Source organism: Anabrus simplex, chromosome 3 (assembly GCF_040414725.1).
Source record: "Anabrus simplex isolate iqAnaSimp1 chromosome 3, ASM4041472v1, whole genome shotgun sequence".
NCBI lineage: Eukaryota > Metazoa > Arthropoda > Insecta > Orthoptera > Tettigoniidae > Anabrus > Anabrus simplex.
This window is the reverse complement of record NC_090267.1, coordinates 207,489,159-207,505,744: the sequence shown is the minus strand read 5'-3', so window position 1 is coordinate 207,505,744 and position 16,586 is coordinate 207,489,159. Positions and strand designations below refer to the sequence as shown.

General features: G+C 38.2%; 1 protein-coding gene across 1 annotated transcript in view; it reads left to right on the top strand.

Moving 5' to 3' along the window:
• wge (winged eye) overlaps window positions 1–16,586 on the top strand; it is a 405,537-nt gene that overhangs the window by 71,265 nt on the left and 317,686 nt on the right. The window lies entirely within an intron of this gene.

The following is a 16,586-nucleotide window of genomic DNA, read 5'->3' as shown; positions in this document are numbered from 1 at the left end:
CCCTTGTATTCATGTGTTTCTTCTCTTGCTTCATTTCACTTTTATCTGACTGAGTTTTCTTTGTTACAGGTAAACATGATATGCAAACTAGACAACTTAATATGTTGACCAGCGTACCCACATCTGTGTAAGTCATATCAATTTTTGTTTGTTAAATCATCTGATCTACATGTGATTTTGTCATAGAGACAATTTTAAACACAATTGCACGCACAAACCAGAAACAAACATCTTGAGATATTTTTTTCAAGTATTATATACAAGTAGGGGCTACCTTTACCGAGGCGGTAAAGGCGTGCTCGGTTCATCCGGAAGGACATAGGTTCGATTCCCCGTCGAAATGAGATTTCCACTTCCGGAGGTGCACATGGCTTGAAGTTCACTCACCCGATACCAAAAAATGAGTGCCGGGTTAATTCCTGGAGGCAAAGGCGGCCGGGAGAAGAGGTGACCACTCTACCCCACCAAATGCCGAGGTTATGGGTAGTGGAAGCTTTTACCTTCCACTCCTTCAAGGGCCTCCATGGCCTGTACGAAGATAAATGAAATGGTATATGGCTTTCAGTGCCGGGAGTGTCCGAGGACAAGTTCGGCTCGCCAGATGCAGGTCTTTTGATTTCACGCCCGTATGCGACCTGCGCATCGTGATGAGGGTGAAATGATGAAGACGACACATACACCCAGCCCCCGTGCCAGCGAAATTAAGCAATTAAGGTTAAAATTGTTGCATATTGTATAGATGGTTCTTCAAAATAGCCACCGAGTGTTTAATTAGCACTATTGTGATTTTTCTTGTATAATCTTCACTTTGCTGTTCGTCGCACACTAGTTTTTAAATATATTTTGGTATAGTACCACGAGCTCCTAGAAATAAACCAGTCGTAGTTATTCGCTTAAGACCATATGATTGAAGAAGGTGTGGTCTAGATGGTTCATAGATTTTTTCTTCTTCTCATATTCTTATCAACCTTATTCTGTAATCATTTGGTGTTTGCTTGTATGTGCTTGTATTCATGTAGTAAGTTTTTACTATATGTTTTAGAATACTCTTAATGCAAAGTAGAGCATATACTCTCATTTTTATGAATCATGTCCAAAATATGCCAACGGCCGTAGTCGTGTTGAAAAACCGGATCCCGTGAGATCTCCGAAGTTAAGCAACATTGGGCGTGGTCAGGAGTTGGATGGGTTGCCACACGCTGTTGGTGTGTGTGTGTGTGGAGGGGGGGTAAGGGAATGGAGGAGCGGAAAGGAACTGGCCACCCTACCGCACGTAAACTCCGGTTCAGGAACACCTCTGCGGAGGTTCGGACCTGCCTTCGGGCACAATTTAACCCTTACCTTACCTGTCCAAAATATGCGTAATATTCATCATGCTTTTCTTCCTGTGTAGTGATAAGCAATATAGCATCTAGCATGTTAATAGTTTTACTTTCCTTAGTTCGGATGTTTGAAATCATTCTTTACGCTTTCGAGATGATAGTCATTTGATTTTTTAGCTTGACGTTACTGGAAAATCGACAAAGGAAATTACGCCAGTCTGCTTGAAGTTATCAACTCTTTTTAATTCGAAATTATTGTAAGAACATTTTTATACTCTATACCGCTAGACGGGGGCTTCATTCATTCCATTCCTGACCCGGTTAAATAACTGGAAACAGGTTGTGGATTTTTCAGTAATATGAAGAATGTAGTGGGTTAAATAGATGTAGTTTCCTCCATTCGTTCTTTCTTTCTGACAGGCATTAGTCACGTTAGGAAAGATAATTAATCAATAAAAACTATTTGCTTTCACATGTGATTCTCACGATCCTAGCATAATGAATGTATCCTTTTTGAAACGTGAGAGATCTACTCCATCATACAGTAGATGTATTGTTTATGATACATCTGATTCTCAGTATTGCACAGTATCAGATACTCACAGTTCGTAAATTCAGTTACATATCATTTATTAAACAAATGATATTTCCATGGTATACAATTCAAATTTTTATAGGACATGCAATTTTCACCATCGTACATTCAGATACGTGTCGCATTTGAAACACGTGATCATGCCACCTCGGTATAAAATACCTATCGTTTATTAAACACGTGATCCTATGAAGTCGGTATCGGATACGTGGCAATTATTAAACACGTGATCCCACCAGCACGGTATCACACATAAATCACTAGTACTTATCGGATCTTGTTATAAGATTTCTACTACTTATTAATCCCGTGATCGTAGTATCATATGATGTGGGTGTGTCGTAATTCGCGAGTGGGGTCTTCTTTCATCCTTTGATCACGTGATCGTTTCCCTTGTTTTTCAGTAACCGATACCAAATTATACCTTATTTTTTATGCTGGTCAAAAATATACTTTAAAACACACCCACAGGACACCAAAATTAGCAGAGGAAAAAGAAATGTTATGATATTCCCCACATTTTCTAGATATGCTTGTTTTCATTACACTTAGTACCAATGCAACTGTTGGTCAGTGAAATTAAAAGGCCAGTAAGCATCTCATTTTTCCTGAAGATAATGTATACAGTAGTAAAGTAACACGTATCTAACAATATTTGCTTCATTGAAATTATTCCAGAAAACTCATCAGTAATTTGAAAGGTAAAATAGGGATATTAACACATGAATTGATATTTGGGGACATGAATGTAAATCACGTCTGTCTTACAGCGTCCGCACTTATAGTAATAATGTGAGTGCGGTGGACGCTGTTGCTGTAATAACATATAGATTTTCATAGGTAATTTAATGTAATTATTTTGTACAATAATTTATTATAATGTACAAGAGTTAGTTTTTAAGTATTTGTGTACAGGCAAAAAAACGTTTAAAAATATTATTTTTTGTAAAATATTTTGTTACTTGTTGGATAACCCTCGCAAGTTAAAAATTTTTGATTTCGTAAGAATTAAAATATGTGCTTGCGAAATAATATCAGTGAACTACATTCACCTTTTATTCTCTACTTAATTCTAAACTATATTCTTCTAATCAGGATACTGCTTAATGATGCATTTTGCCTCCCTTCGCAATAAGAATATTTCCTTGTCATACATGTCTTTACTTACCAGTTACTTTGGTTCGATAGTCGTAGATTGATAGGTTATGAGCAGTTTTTAAAAACCTGTTCACAGTTAGATGTAAATTTATGGTATGTATGTAATATATTACATGAGAATGTGTGGGACAAGTCAGGGGGCTTTATCGCTGGTCCAACATGGCCTCCGCAGGGGCGGGTGCAATAAACAGTTGATATATTCCATCCCTTCTCCACATCTTTACATCCCTGTATTTGGACTTTCTTAATGTGTGCTGTAACAATCTATCAGGTCAGAAAATACCAGTTCCGGAAAATGTCTTTGTGCTACATTGTATCTTTCTCCCTTGTTTAACAGGATCATTTACCCGGAGACCATAAATATTGAATGTAATGCAATTACGTTATCTCGCGGAACAGGACGCTCAAAATGAAGAATTACTCAAACAAAAGATCATTTTTATTGCCAGTAATTGGCTGTTTTTAAAACTGAGGCGTTGCCATGACAGAGCATTCAGAGTCACATCTCAGATGACATTTTTTGATGGCAACTCATTTTTTCTGAAGTTGTAGTGCTTTAAATATGACTAAGGTTTACTTTTCATTCAGCGTTAATACGCGAGTCAATTACTTACATACCTGTAGTTTCCTTCCAGCTTATGACCTGAAGTTGGTTGCTTTGAGCTTTGCTAGTAAAGGCGTTTTTCGATTGGTCTACAGATAAGAAAAGTAGCGTGCCCAGTTTATAACGATATCATCTATCTGCGCACTTACTCCAGTAGAAGGATTAGACAACAGGTTACATCATTTCCTGGCCAATATCGTTCAGATCTGTTTTTTTAATTAATAACACTAACACACGTCTGTCCTAAAATTACTGATTCCCCATGTTTCTTGCCATTGTTAAAATTCAGCTAATTATCTAATATTTGTTAACAAATCACTTCAGAGTAAATTTGTTTCGCTGTTCAGCTTACCCCTGGGTAAAATACAAGAACAGTTCCGTATTCTCTCAGGTAATGGGAACTCTCACATATCTTTCTAATGAAGCAATACCATTTCAAAAATTATTGTATTTAATCAGAAGGTAAATTAAGAGCGGAAAAGGTCAACATTGTAAACTGGTCATATGAAACAATGTTATATTTCAAGACCACATTTTTATCACAATTTTGTTCTTAGTAAGGCTCAGAAGCAAAGAGAATAGAACCTTTTGAAATGTGGTGTTACAGAAGAATGCTGAAGGTGAGATGGGTATATCGAATCACAAATGAAGAGATACTGAATCGAATTGGTGAGAGGAGATCGATGTGTCTAAATTTGACCAGAAATGATATAATGATAGGGCACATCTTAAGACACCCAGAACATGTACAGCCGATTTTTGAGGGAAGTGTAGGGTGGTGAGAACTGTAGGGGTAGACCAAGGTACGAATATGACAACCATATTAGAGCAGATATAGAATGTAGTAGGCCTATGTAGAGATGAAAAGGTTAGCACGGTATAGGGTGTTATGGACAGCTGCATCAAAAACCATTCTACGGACTGATGACTCAAACAACAACAACAACAACAGTAAGGCGTATCCCAATGTGTGTGCGTTTATACACACATCTAAATCACAAGAAACGAGTTAGTTTTGCTTGAATATAGGTTTCCTGTTTCCGTAAAACGTCCTATTTTCTTTGTTAGGATATACGAGTATTATATTGATTCCAAAGTGACTAAGCGTTTATCTGGAGAAAGTAAAATGAAAGTTAAAAATTACTGGCCTATACGGCGTTACATCTTGATATCATACCGTACTTATTCCTCTCAATTCAAGTTACTACTCCAGCACGTCTACTTTTGTTCGTTAGATACGATATGTTCATTCGTTCACTTGCTAAGAGCACCATCTCTCTCAGATAATGTAACATCCAGAGATATTAATGTTCCTTGGGCAAGGTTTATCAAGAGAGCTGTCAGTACCTAATTGAAACACCTAGCACCTGTGCCAGATATCCGGCGGAAATGTAAACCACCTGTACGGTTTACTCCCGAACCCAGACTACCACATGCTGATTCAGATATTTCACTAGTTGAGTACATGCATGAAGTAAACCATTTCAGTCATTACTGACCGCAGTAAATGAATGAAGATTCTCCCAGTAGACGTTATTAGCTTTTGCGTGGTCTGGAGTTTCCGGTACTTTAAAGAAACCAACTTTACTCTAGAGGATATCGGGTTTGGATCTCAAGTTTCTTCTTACTCGTTAGGGAAGCTGCTGGTGTCTGTCTCCGCTCCAACCAGCAATACTGAAAGATGTTTGCAGCCGCCCGCATTTCTGTGAAGGAACAATACCTATTCCCACCTAACACAAACCTTATTTACCCCCTTTTCAGAAAATCAACATCGATATTCTGGTGTAAAACTCAAACCCATCGTTCTTTTAACAACTAAAGCAGGGAGAATATTGGCTTCTCTTTAGACATTAAGGAAGGAGAAGAAAACGTTTGAGGGTAAGAAACGGCCATATCATGCTGTGTCAAGGTTCAGATGTCTCCATGGCCTGTGATGGAGTTGCTAATTAAAATATTACATTTCGCGACATCCATCGCTGTCCTACTTGCAGTAATATGTCTGCCTAGCCGGAGAATATTTGTTATTTCCCTATTGTTACGCAGTTATAGGATTACTCCTCACGCGTTTATAGCTTCCATTCGCGTCTACTTTTGTTATTCTCACTCAGCGGATGTAAACACAGGATCGAGGTTAAATGAGCGATATAATATTGCTTTCAAACTAACGCCGTGAAATTAAACTAATTACAATACGGTATGGAGACGATGCAAGGTAAAGACCTGTACGTTTAAACAGAATATTATCATTTCTTATCGTACAAATAAATACTTTTTTACTGTTTTCTATAATTTTACGGACATGAGGTATTGTGTTCAAATCTCCGTGTACTTAATGTGTGAAAGCTGTCTTATAGCTTGTGTTGTTGCGATGTTATCCTAGTGTATGCGTATTTTAGTGATGTATTGTTACTTGAATTGAGAAAGAAGTAACCGTGGCCAGTTTGTTGACTGCCATTCATGCAGTCACATGGAGCTGAAGTAGGATGGCTTCGAATAAGAAGAGGACCTACAGCATATGTATATACTCTTTATTTCTTATTTTTCCATTCAAAGTAGACTAGCTACTAGACCATTGTGATCCACTTCAAACTTGACACACTGTATAGGCCTTCAGTATACTATATGTTCGACTACTGCATGTTTATTTATTCAGATTCGCACACAGTAGATCAACAGTGTAGTACACAATGACGGTACACTTCTTCATTCTACTAACAAACTTATTATTATTATTATTATTATTATTATTATTATTATTATTATTATTATTATTATTATTATTATTATTATTATTATTAATATTTTTAAATTAACCAAATATGACGACGATAATCTCGCTTTACACTCGATCATTAACATTTAAAAATAACTTTGTAAATATTCCGTATCTGTGTTTATTAAAAGATAAGGTTTGATTTTGTTTCTCATATTCATCAGTTGTCTACAACTTGCACGGAACTACCGACCGACATTAACCAGAATGTTAGACTTTACATTATATGCTTTCAGTATAAAGTTTACTGAGGAACTTCTAGAAGTTCTAGAGGAGATATACGTACGACCTCACCTGCCTAGTTGTTAGTGTGGCATTCTGCCGTTCTATTGGTACCGGGATCGGCCCTTGTTCTAATAAACGTTAGAGACTGATTTGAGGGTGTGGAACGAGCGGCCTTCATTCGATTCCGTGAGAACATTGAAAGATGAACCTGATTTTAAAATAATTAAATTGGCGTCGAGGAAGTAAAATTCTTATACTGACTACCTGGCACTCGGTGCTTGCCCAAGAAGTGCAGCAGAAGGCCAAAACCTGTAGTAGCAAGGTGTGAGATAGTTTAATAAACAGTATGAAGTAGGATATTAATTCATGAATTAACTAATTATCAAGAACTAATTATTCATAAGATACGAGAAAAGATGAACAGTGGAAGATCTACCTTGAATGAAATCGATGAGTTTCCGGAGTGAACATACATACGTACATAATACATACATGCATACATACATACATACATACATACATACATACATACATACATACATACATACATACATACATACATACATACATACATACATACATACATACATACATACATACATACATACATACATACATCTTCATTATGAACTGTTATGCCATTCAGCGTTCAGTCTGCAAACCTCTGTGAGTTTACTAAATGCTGCCACAATCCTCCATTTGTAACTAGCTTTGCGACCTTCTTTTAGTTCTATACCTCTTATCTTATGCCTTTGCTGGCCGGACCTAGTGTTTACAGTGCACTGTCTTCTGGTATGGGCTAGAGCAATCTTGTTACTTTCATTGATCTGTCTCAGCTTTATTCTTGGCTTTGACAAAATGAAAGTGACTGAGGTATGAGCGATGCTAGTAATGCCATTCCTTCTGCAGCCAGGCCCTGCTATGAATGGTGTGAAAATATTGCTCATAGGGTCGGTTGGTGCATGCATTTCAGTGGGTTTGGCAGACTGATATGTAATAGCAACTTCTGGCTCAGTGAGGAAAGCAACGGGAAACTACCTCACTCCTCATTTCTTCAGTGATGCCTAGGCCATCTATGACAGCTGATGGCGGAGCTGTTGAGGATCCAACCAGCCTACGAGCTGAGGACTAAACATACACATACACCTCTTATCTTAAAAAAAAATAGAAATTGAGTCTAACCATCGTCGTTTTGGTTTTCCTCTGCTTCTCTTACCATCCATTGCTGAGCCAATTAGTTTGCTAGGTAACCTGTCCTCCTCCATTCGCCTCACATGACCCCACCACCGAAGACGGTTAATGCGCTCGGCAAGTCTGATACCTTGGAGCGAAACGAGACAGTCTCAACAATGACGCAGGCACTCCGAGGCGCCTGCATTGGTACTGGCCAACTTTCGGATTCTTCTGTGAGTGCAACATTTTAATACTTGAAAAAATGAAGCTAATAAGAGATATCGCGAATTGTTAAGGCCGAAATCTAGACGAGTGCAAGCAGAGTCCTTCAGGTTCTGATAATGTTGCCACTGATACTCCAGATGTGCTTTGAGGTCGATGAGCGGCGCAGTACAAAAACTATCAAGAATGGAGATAAGGAAGTGTAAACAAACTGCAAATTAAGATTATAGCCATACTGCTATTAAGTATTCTTTAGGAGTGTTACGCTAATCACTAAAGAAACAGAAATTTTGCAATGTAGGTTAGACTGTGCTTCCATATTGTGTATGTATGATACATAAACTCCTTAGTTTCAGATGGATAGTTGAATCATTTAATGTATGCGATCTAAGCATCAAACAAGAACTTATTCGTTAAACAACAGGTAATTCCTGTTGGCATTCGGTCCAGAACGGAAGATAAAGATTCCCATTATGAAATGAATTCGATCTTCTCATGAAACACTGAGTGCAAAATAAATATTATCTTATTGTTCCTAAATGCTATTGCAAGCCAGACAAGAATATCCAAAACTTGACAGATGTACTTAGATATAATTTAATCGACGAATAAAAATGAAATCCACCCGAAACAAATATGCTTTATACAAAAAAATAACAAAAAGCAAGCACACTGTCGGAGCGGAGCGCTAATTATACTAAAATATTGTACAGCCTTAATATGAACCCGAATATTTGGGATTTTTAGCAGAGAATACAATCAGTTCGGATACAGTGATTGATTAGTTGGTTTGGAAGCAAATTACCGACATCAACGGCTCTGTTAATTAAGAAGGTGACCCGAGTCTCCCCGAAGAATGACAGAATTGCGTGAAAGGAAACAGAAATGACATGGGAGGTGGTTAAAATGGAGGGTACCACAATCTACGAAACGGCAACGTGTCGCGACCGGAAGAAACAGCTGATGACTTCAAAATATTGAATGGTGAATAAAATGGTTGTTTAGCAATATTAGGCTCTGGATCTGCAAATGTTTGTGTGACTATCGGAAGTCCTCTACAAGCGAGTATCGATATTTTCTGTGCTTACGTACATCTGATTGTTGTAAGTTATATTTACATACTTAACATATTCCTTCACATTTCATATTTATGCATGTAATAGTCAACTATGAATTTCTGAAGGCATACTAGGTGTATGCGTAAGACTTTTCCGGTTTCACTAAGAGATGGCGCCAGCGAACAGTACGCAGCGTGACATATACGTCAGTTTGTTCATCTGACATAAACCTACCAACACACAAAAGTTGAGCCCGCCAAACACTAGCGTCTGCGTTGTATCGTTCAGTGATCATGTCGACGTTTGTACCTGAAAAAAGAAAGTTATATTACATATGTCAAGAATATACGTTCTAACCATAAAGGCCAACAGGCATTTTCTTCACAGAAAATAATGAGAAATATGAGGTAGTTTTATCTCCGGAGCATTTTCTTTGGAGTTATAGTAACATGTAAATTGCAGTATGCATTACGTTAGAAACATGTAGTGCAAGTGTGGGACTAGTTCGTCAGCTAAAATCTCTCGGTCATGTGTGAAGTCATTGCACTCGAAACTGTGCAATAAGAATCTTCCATTCAGCAGTTTTACATTCTGTGCTCTGCTTGCTCAGCCTTGTTTTCGTCTCTTCTTGCAGAGAACTTCCGTTTGAAACCAGATACAAGATTTCCGTGTACTCGTGCTGCTTACCACTACGGTGGATCAAGTAACGTTATCTGCGGTGTCTCTCCTTCGAGTCTGGGTGTACACATTACGTGTACTCCAGTTTTCTCACGTCCGGTACATTGCGGAAACTTGACCTTCTCCGAGGTTCATGACTTGGTGGACGTGTTCAATTGAGTAACCACCCTTCCGGCTGAACTGCTGTCCTCGGGAAGTAACGACCAATTAATTCCCAAACATCTCAGCGTTGTAATATAATTATTTCAGTTCTTATGGATAATAACTTTAATGAGATGGAGAGACATCATCACCGCAGACTAGAAAGAGAGGAGAATGATGTATGTGATCGAATGGAATGGAGGAGAATAATTCGCCACAGTGACTCTGCAACTTAGTAGGACTAGTAATATTGTTCCCAGGTTCTATAGTAAAAGGAATTTAACATTTCAAACTGGGGAAGTTAGAACATCTGCTTGTGAAAATTATCCTCCTCACAGACTGTGCACCATCTACTTCAGTGCAGTTGGTAAAAGTGGCTCATTGAACTTCAGCTTGAAAATATAAATCTTCATGATAGATTTCACAGCATCTAAAATAATTATCATTAAAAACACGTCATTCACTCATGATTTCCGAGCCACAAAATTGTTAATGACTGTACATTCCTACGCATTTCTCAAGTAATGTAGGTTATAGAACGTAAATTATTATTATTGTATAAGTATTGTATAAGTTGCTATTCTATTAGTTCGTCACTAACTTATGAAGTAAAGCGAAATTTAATTTTGCAATTTATGTAAAATTAGCTGTAAAACGTATTCATAATCATTCCTTGTTTTAATTATTAGTATTGCTATTTTAGTATATTATTATGAATGTAACATTTAATGATTAGTAGGCCTATTCTTAGTTTAGGCTTATGTAATATTGGTGTAAACTAAGAGCTACACACTGTATATGTGGTAAAGAAACCCTCTGGTATGTAATAAAAGTAAGGGTGAAGGAGAAGAAGAATCATTGTGCTTATTGAGAATATAAGCATTAGGAAAGTTATTCCGAGTAATGAGTATGACCCCTGGAGGAACACTTGAATGCCAGACGTGAATTATTTATCTGTTACGGTATTATTTTCTTGAGGAAGTTTTGTCATCTCCGTCTGGAGAATTTATAAAATGCTGTCACGGGTCTCTTGCATTGAAGTACTCTTAAATATCATTTGACTGTGCCGAGATACGATCTCGCAACCTTGAGCACTGGAGGCGATCATCTAACCAACTATGCTACCCAGCAACCAGTTTCAACCACTAGGCTGTCCCGACTGGATGTATAAATTTGTTGTGGTCAGCTTTATTTGAATCCATCTTTAACCAAGCTGTTGATGGTTCTTGACTTCAAAGTGCAAAGGTAGAAGTACAACGGAGGTATTGCTGCTCTAAAAACTAAAATGAACATCTTTTTTTATTCTTTTCAATTTGCTTTATATTGCTCCGACACAGATAGGTCTTATGGTGATATGAAAGGGCTAGGATTTGGAAGCGGTCTTGGCCTTAATTAAGGTACAGTCCCAACGTTAGCCTGGTGTGAAAATGGAAAATCACGGAAAAACATCTTCAGGGCTGCCGACAATGGGGTTCGAGCCACTATCTCCCGGATTCAAGCTCACAGCTGCGCGCCCGTAACCGCACGCCCAACTCGCCCGGTACGGTGAATCTCAAGAGAGGAGTTCGTTAGACATCAAAAAACAAAATAACTTCATGAATGTATAATTATGTCCAGTAGGAAGGACATGCGGAGGCTCAGTAGAAAACAATCACAAATTGAGCCCTTGGATTCTACTCCTTTGTTGTTGTTGTTGTTGTTGTTGTTGTTGTTGTTGAATGGGCAGTACCAGTGTTTGGTATTCGTATTGTCATGCCAAGTTGGTAGTACAGTAACTAACCTGACTTCGCAGATTGTTTCCGGGAGTTTTAACCTGACGATATTTCATAAACGCACCCTTTGATTGGTATTGAGCGGCAGCATGTTAGGTGAAACATAACTGCAGAAACAACGAGAAACCGATTCACGTAACTCACTGTACGGCCATCAACCTCTTCCGACAGGCACTAGTCACGAAACAGCTTTTTGGTGGGAGTAGCAGGTTCACCAGAAAGTTGACCGCGCGAAGGTCCGGAAGGCAGAAGTCAGTGGGCTAATCATACTACTATTAGAGTGAATGACACAAAATCGTAGCTTATCTCAACCGCATGTAAGTCAGTTTAGGCCTACATGCTAAACATGGTGTAACAGGCACGGTGACAACGATGAATGCTGCAATGCGGTGCTTTGAAAGACTAGCACATAATGGAGAATATTTGTGTGCAAAATATTAAGGCTATAAACAGCAATGCCGTCCTTGTCCCAAAATACTGTGCAAAATATTATTCAGTCTGGGCACAGATAGTGATAGAAGTTTAATCTGAATACGCCATTTTTATTATATAAAGAAATTAACATTGCATGTTTGTTTGCATATCTTGTAAGAAAGCTACCTACTATCTGCGTCTGACAAAAAATCGGGGCAGCTTGTAGGTACGGCACGAATAACAGATACTACACTCTTACCTACAAACATCAGTCGTGACAGACAAAGCGAGCTCTCTGAATCGTTGCATATACATGATCAAACTGTTCATTATGCTGTAAATGTGTAACTAAGGCACAATTGCACTACCACTTTGAAAGTTCACAACAACACCTCAGTTCGCAGGAGTGACCGCGGACGTAACAGATGTTTATTATCAGGCGTTGATACTTGAGATAGACGCATGCGCTGCAGCCATTCTTACCCCTCGCATCTCTTACCCCTCATCCACACGACTTCTCGTCAGACAACCCTAGTATATGCTGAACTTTAGAACTCATGTTCTGAATGGAACGGAGCAAGATAATTTATAGTTGTTCGACATCCACGGTACAGCAACCATAATATGGGAACAAAATAGAAAAATGCCGAGCTCGATAGCTGCAGTCGCTTAAGTGCGGCCAGTATCCAGTATTCGGGAGATAGTGGGTTCAAACCCCATTGTCGGCAGCTCTGAAGATGGTTTTCCGTGGTTGTACCTTAATTGAGGGCACGGTCGCTTCCTTCCCACTCCCAGACCTTCTCTGTCCCATCGTCGCCATAAGACCTATTTGTGTCGGTGCGACGTAAAGCAAGTTGTAAAATAATAGGCAAATAATACTTCATTATGGTCGTCAACATTCTATAAGGAGACGGCACAAGAAGAGGAAGAAGAATAAAACTTGCCTTACGACTGAACGACAGCGTAGTTCTTCTGTATTGTTGAAAATACTGAAGTAAACAATTTCGTATTTTAGACCTTCGATCATTAATTTAAGTCAGATGACCCGAAAACGTTACGATTTCGCTGAGGAAAGATAGGCTACAACCCTAAAACACACTACTTGGCTTGTTATAATATCCCCGTCTGTGCTGCAGGATACTTTGTCATTCAGAATGCATCTAATGTCCAAGGAACGGTTTATCAAGAGTAAGTCATCATCCAACTATTTAACAAAGCAACATAGACTGCATTATAAATATTAAATGACACATTTAAATTGTCGGTCAGTGATTCATTAACATCGATCTCACGATTGCCCTTCTTTCAATGATTGTTCAATAATGTACTGGTAATTGAAGTTTGAAAACTGGGATGATTAGTACCTGGCTTATACACCACGACCGCTTTCTTCCACTTAGTACAGGCATGACAACCACACAGGGTATCAAAGTACACGGGACTGTACTCCAGTATGCTTCTGCCCATAAAATGAAGCAGCAATAGCAATACAATTAAGCCAATCTCCCCGTGGCAAAAAGAAAATCAACAAAGCTAACATTGGTTAATGTAATTTTACGTATGTATTGTCTGTGATAGATACACGAGAGTGGAGATCTTACATAAATCTGCTGATATATACTTACTGATGTAAACATTTTTTATTGCACTTACTGAAGGCACTATTTGAGAAATTAATGTGTACAGCATTAGTCACATAGTCTTATGTATTATCGAAATGAATTGGCAAGATGGACATTTGCTTGAATGTAATGCACTCGTTGTATTGTGAATCTAAATTCCTCAATTTTACATCCTTGGAATCTTTCACAAAAGAAATTAAAAATATAAATGTTATAGGTTCCCTTTTTCTTCACAGACAATGTAATTGTTCTTTCCAACAACCAGCTTCATGAATTAGAGCTACAGTATTTACTTTTCTAAATTGTTCATTAATTTGTTTTGAAGGTTTGTGATTTATTGAAAAATACACGTTTGAATATCATAGCTTAACCGATCGACATAATATTATTTTGTTGAAAAAGCGTCTGAGAATGCAATTTTCTTCTCACATTTTTGGTTAATGCTTGATCGTATTTACTTAGTTCATTAAATCCGTCGTCAACATTTTGAGGTAAATTTCAGCTTCCTGCAATTTAACTAAAGTCTTTTAGCATATAATAGACTTTGAAACTTTCTTTTACAAGGAGGACGAATTTGCATTTGTCACTTTCGCGTAGTTTGTTGTGGTTCCGATGGGCGTTATTTTCTTCTTCCCCTGAAGAATCGCTGTTTACTGGCTCACTATCACTCTTAATGCTATTAAAATATCTATTTCTGAGTCATTTTCATCCTCTATCAAGAAAAAAAATGAGCGGAATTTTTCCTCTTCCTGTACAAAACATCTTAGTTATAGCGTTTGTTCATTCATTCATTTGTGATGCAAATGACGGTTCTTCTCGCCATTGCAGGATGGATTGAACAAATTGTGAATTGCTCTGCGTTTACCGAAGCATGAAAGGTGTTACAGGAATTATTTTATACATTACACTTCGTTCATTGGTTTGTTCCTTCCTTGGTTGGTTGGTTGGTTGGTTGCTTGCTTGCTTGCTTGCTTGATTGTTTGTTTGCATGTTTGCTTGTTTTTTGTTTGTTTGTTCGTTTGTTTGTTTATCGACGTTTTTAAAGCAGTTTGACTTTTTCACATGAGATTCATTGCCATTTACAGACCCTTAGTTGTATTCTTTCCCTATGTATCTTTAATCTTAAAGTCTATTTTTCCATCAGTTACAATGAATTTCAGAACTTCTTGCTTGCCTCTGAAGTTTGATATTGTTTTCTTGAGTTACCTGAGGATATAGCAAGAATTCAAAACGAAAGAATAGTGGTTGTTAGAAAAGTGTTGTTTGTTATTAAAGTATAGGAGCGATATTTTTATCTCATTTAGCTGGAAATTTATAATTATGTTGTTCGGATGAGGTAAGTTTTCGTTTTTCTAACAGACTTGTTCCAGATAATGTTGTGGTTTTTGCTTCATGTTAGAATTATCCTTGCCAGTACGAAACCACTTTCAAGTTATGTACAACTGCACCAGGTAACAGTCCGGCTCCATGGCTAAATGGTTAGCGTGCTGGCCGTTGGTCACAGGGGTCCCGGGTTCGATTCCCGGCAGGGTAGGGAATTTTAACCATAATTGGTTAATTTCGCTGGCACGGGGGCTGGGTGTATGTGTCGTTTTCATAATCATTTCATTCTCATCACGACGTGCAGGTCGCCTACGGGAGTCAAATCAAAAGACCTGCATCTGGCGAGTCGAACTTGTCCTCGGACACTCCCGGCACTAAAAGCCATACGCCATTTCCATTTCACCAGGTAACAGCGTAGTTTAGGGATGTTAGGATAAACTGCATAGTTTGATTGGCTGTGTTTTGAATGAGGCACTCAACGCCCAGGAAGCTATTATTAGTTAATATATACTTCATACACTTTTTGTTGTTATTTAACAAATATGTCCGACAGAGTTCACATTTAAAAGCAGCTTATAAAATGGCCCGTATCAGAGGTTACACAATAAATAAATGCGAAGTGCTAATTTTTAATGTACTCTTTATAATTTTGGGTGCGTATTTTTAACCAAGTTTATCGTCACCCATTAAACTCTAAACAGCTATGCTGAGTCAACTAGTACAACATAATCTCGTCTCAAAAAATACCACAACAGGATATAAATGGATCAGAGAAGTAAGAGAGAATCTGAAGGAAATAAGCCTTACAACAGAATACACTACAAATATGATAAAATTGAATACAAAACTTAAGAATACAAACCTCTGCTTTACCCTTATCCGAAACAAACCAACAATACGCATTATTTTCAACCGAGGAAAGGGCACGAAGATCGGAGCGTGTGAAGAAGTAGGCCTACTGGGAGGACGGCAAAGCCCGAACAATCCCTTCAAAGAGACCTGAACGATGGACTGAATAAAGTGATGCTATGCGGTCATAAAAGAAGAAGAATAGTTGACCTTTTGTTACCAAGATAGCGACTGAGGTCAGTGGCATTTAAGGGCATTTAAACGTGACAAATCCTTACCATTGGCTTGGAATATCTAAAAAAAAAAAAAAAAAACTCCTGAGGGCCAAACATCTAACATATTGGCGTGCGTTAGGTCCATTAACAGTTAGAACGGACATGAATAATGATAGTATTAGTATTGTTGTTTATCGTTCATCGGTATATGTAGAATAATAATTAATGGCATATGGCCTCCGGAGAAGCCCGATGCATTTGTTTCGAGTTGACATCGTATAGGCGAACTGCGCGTCTGTGACGATGGTGCCCTAAATAACATGAATTCTAATGCTGAAGACGGCACAAATTTAAAATCCTCGATCCGGCTAGGAATCGAACCCGGGACCTCTTGGACCAGTGGCCATGAAACCGGACATATGTACAGTGATGTGATGGAAGA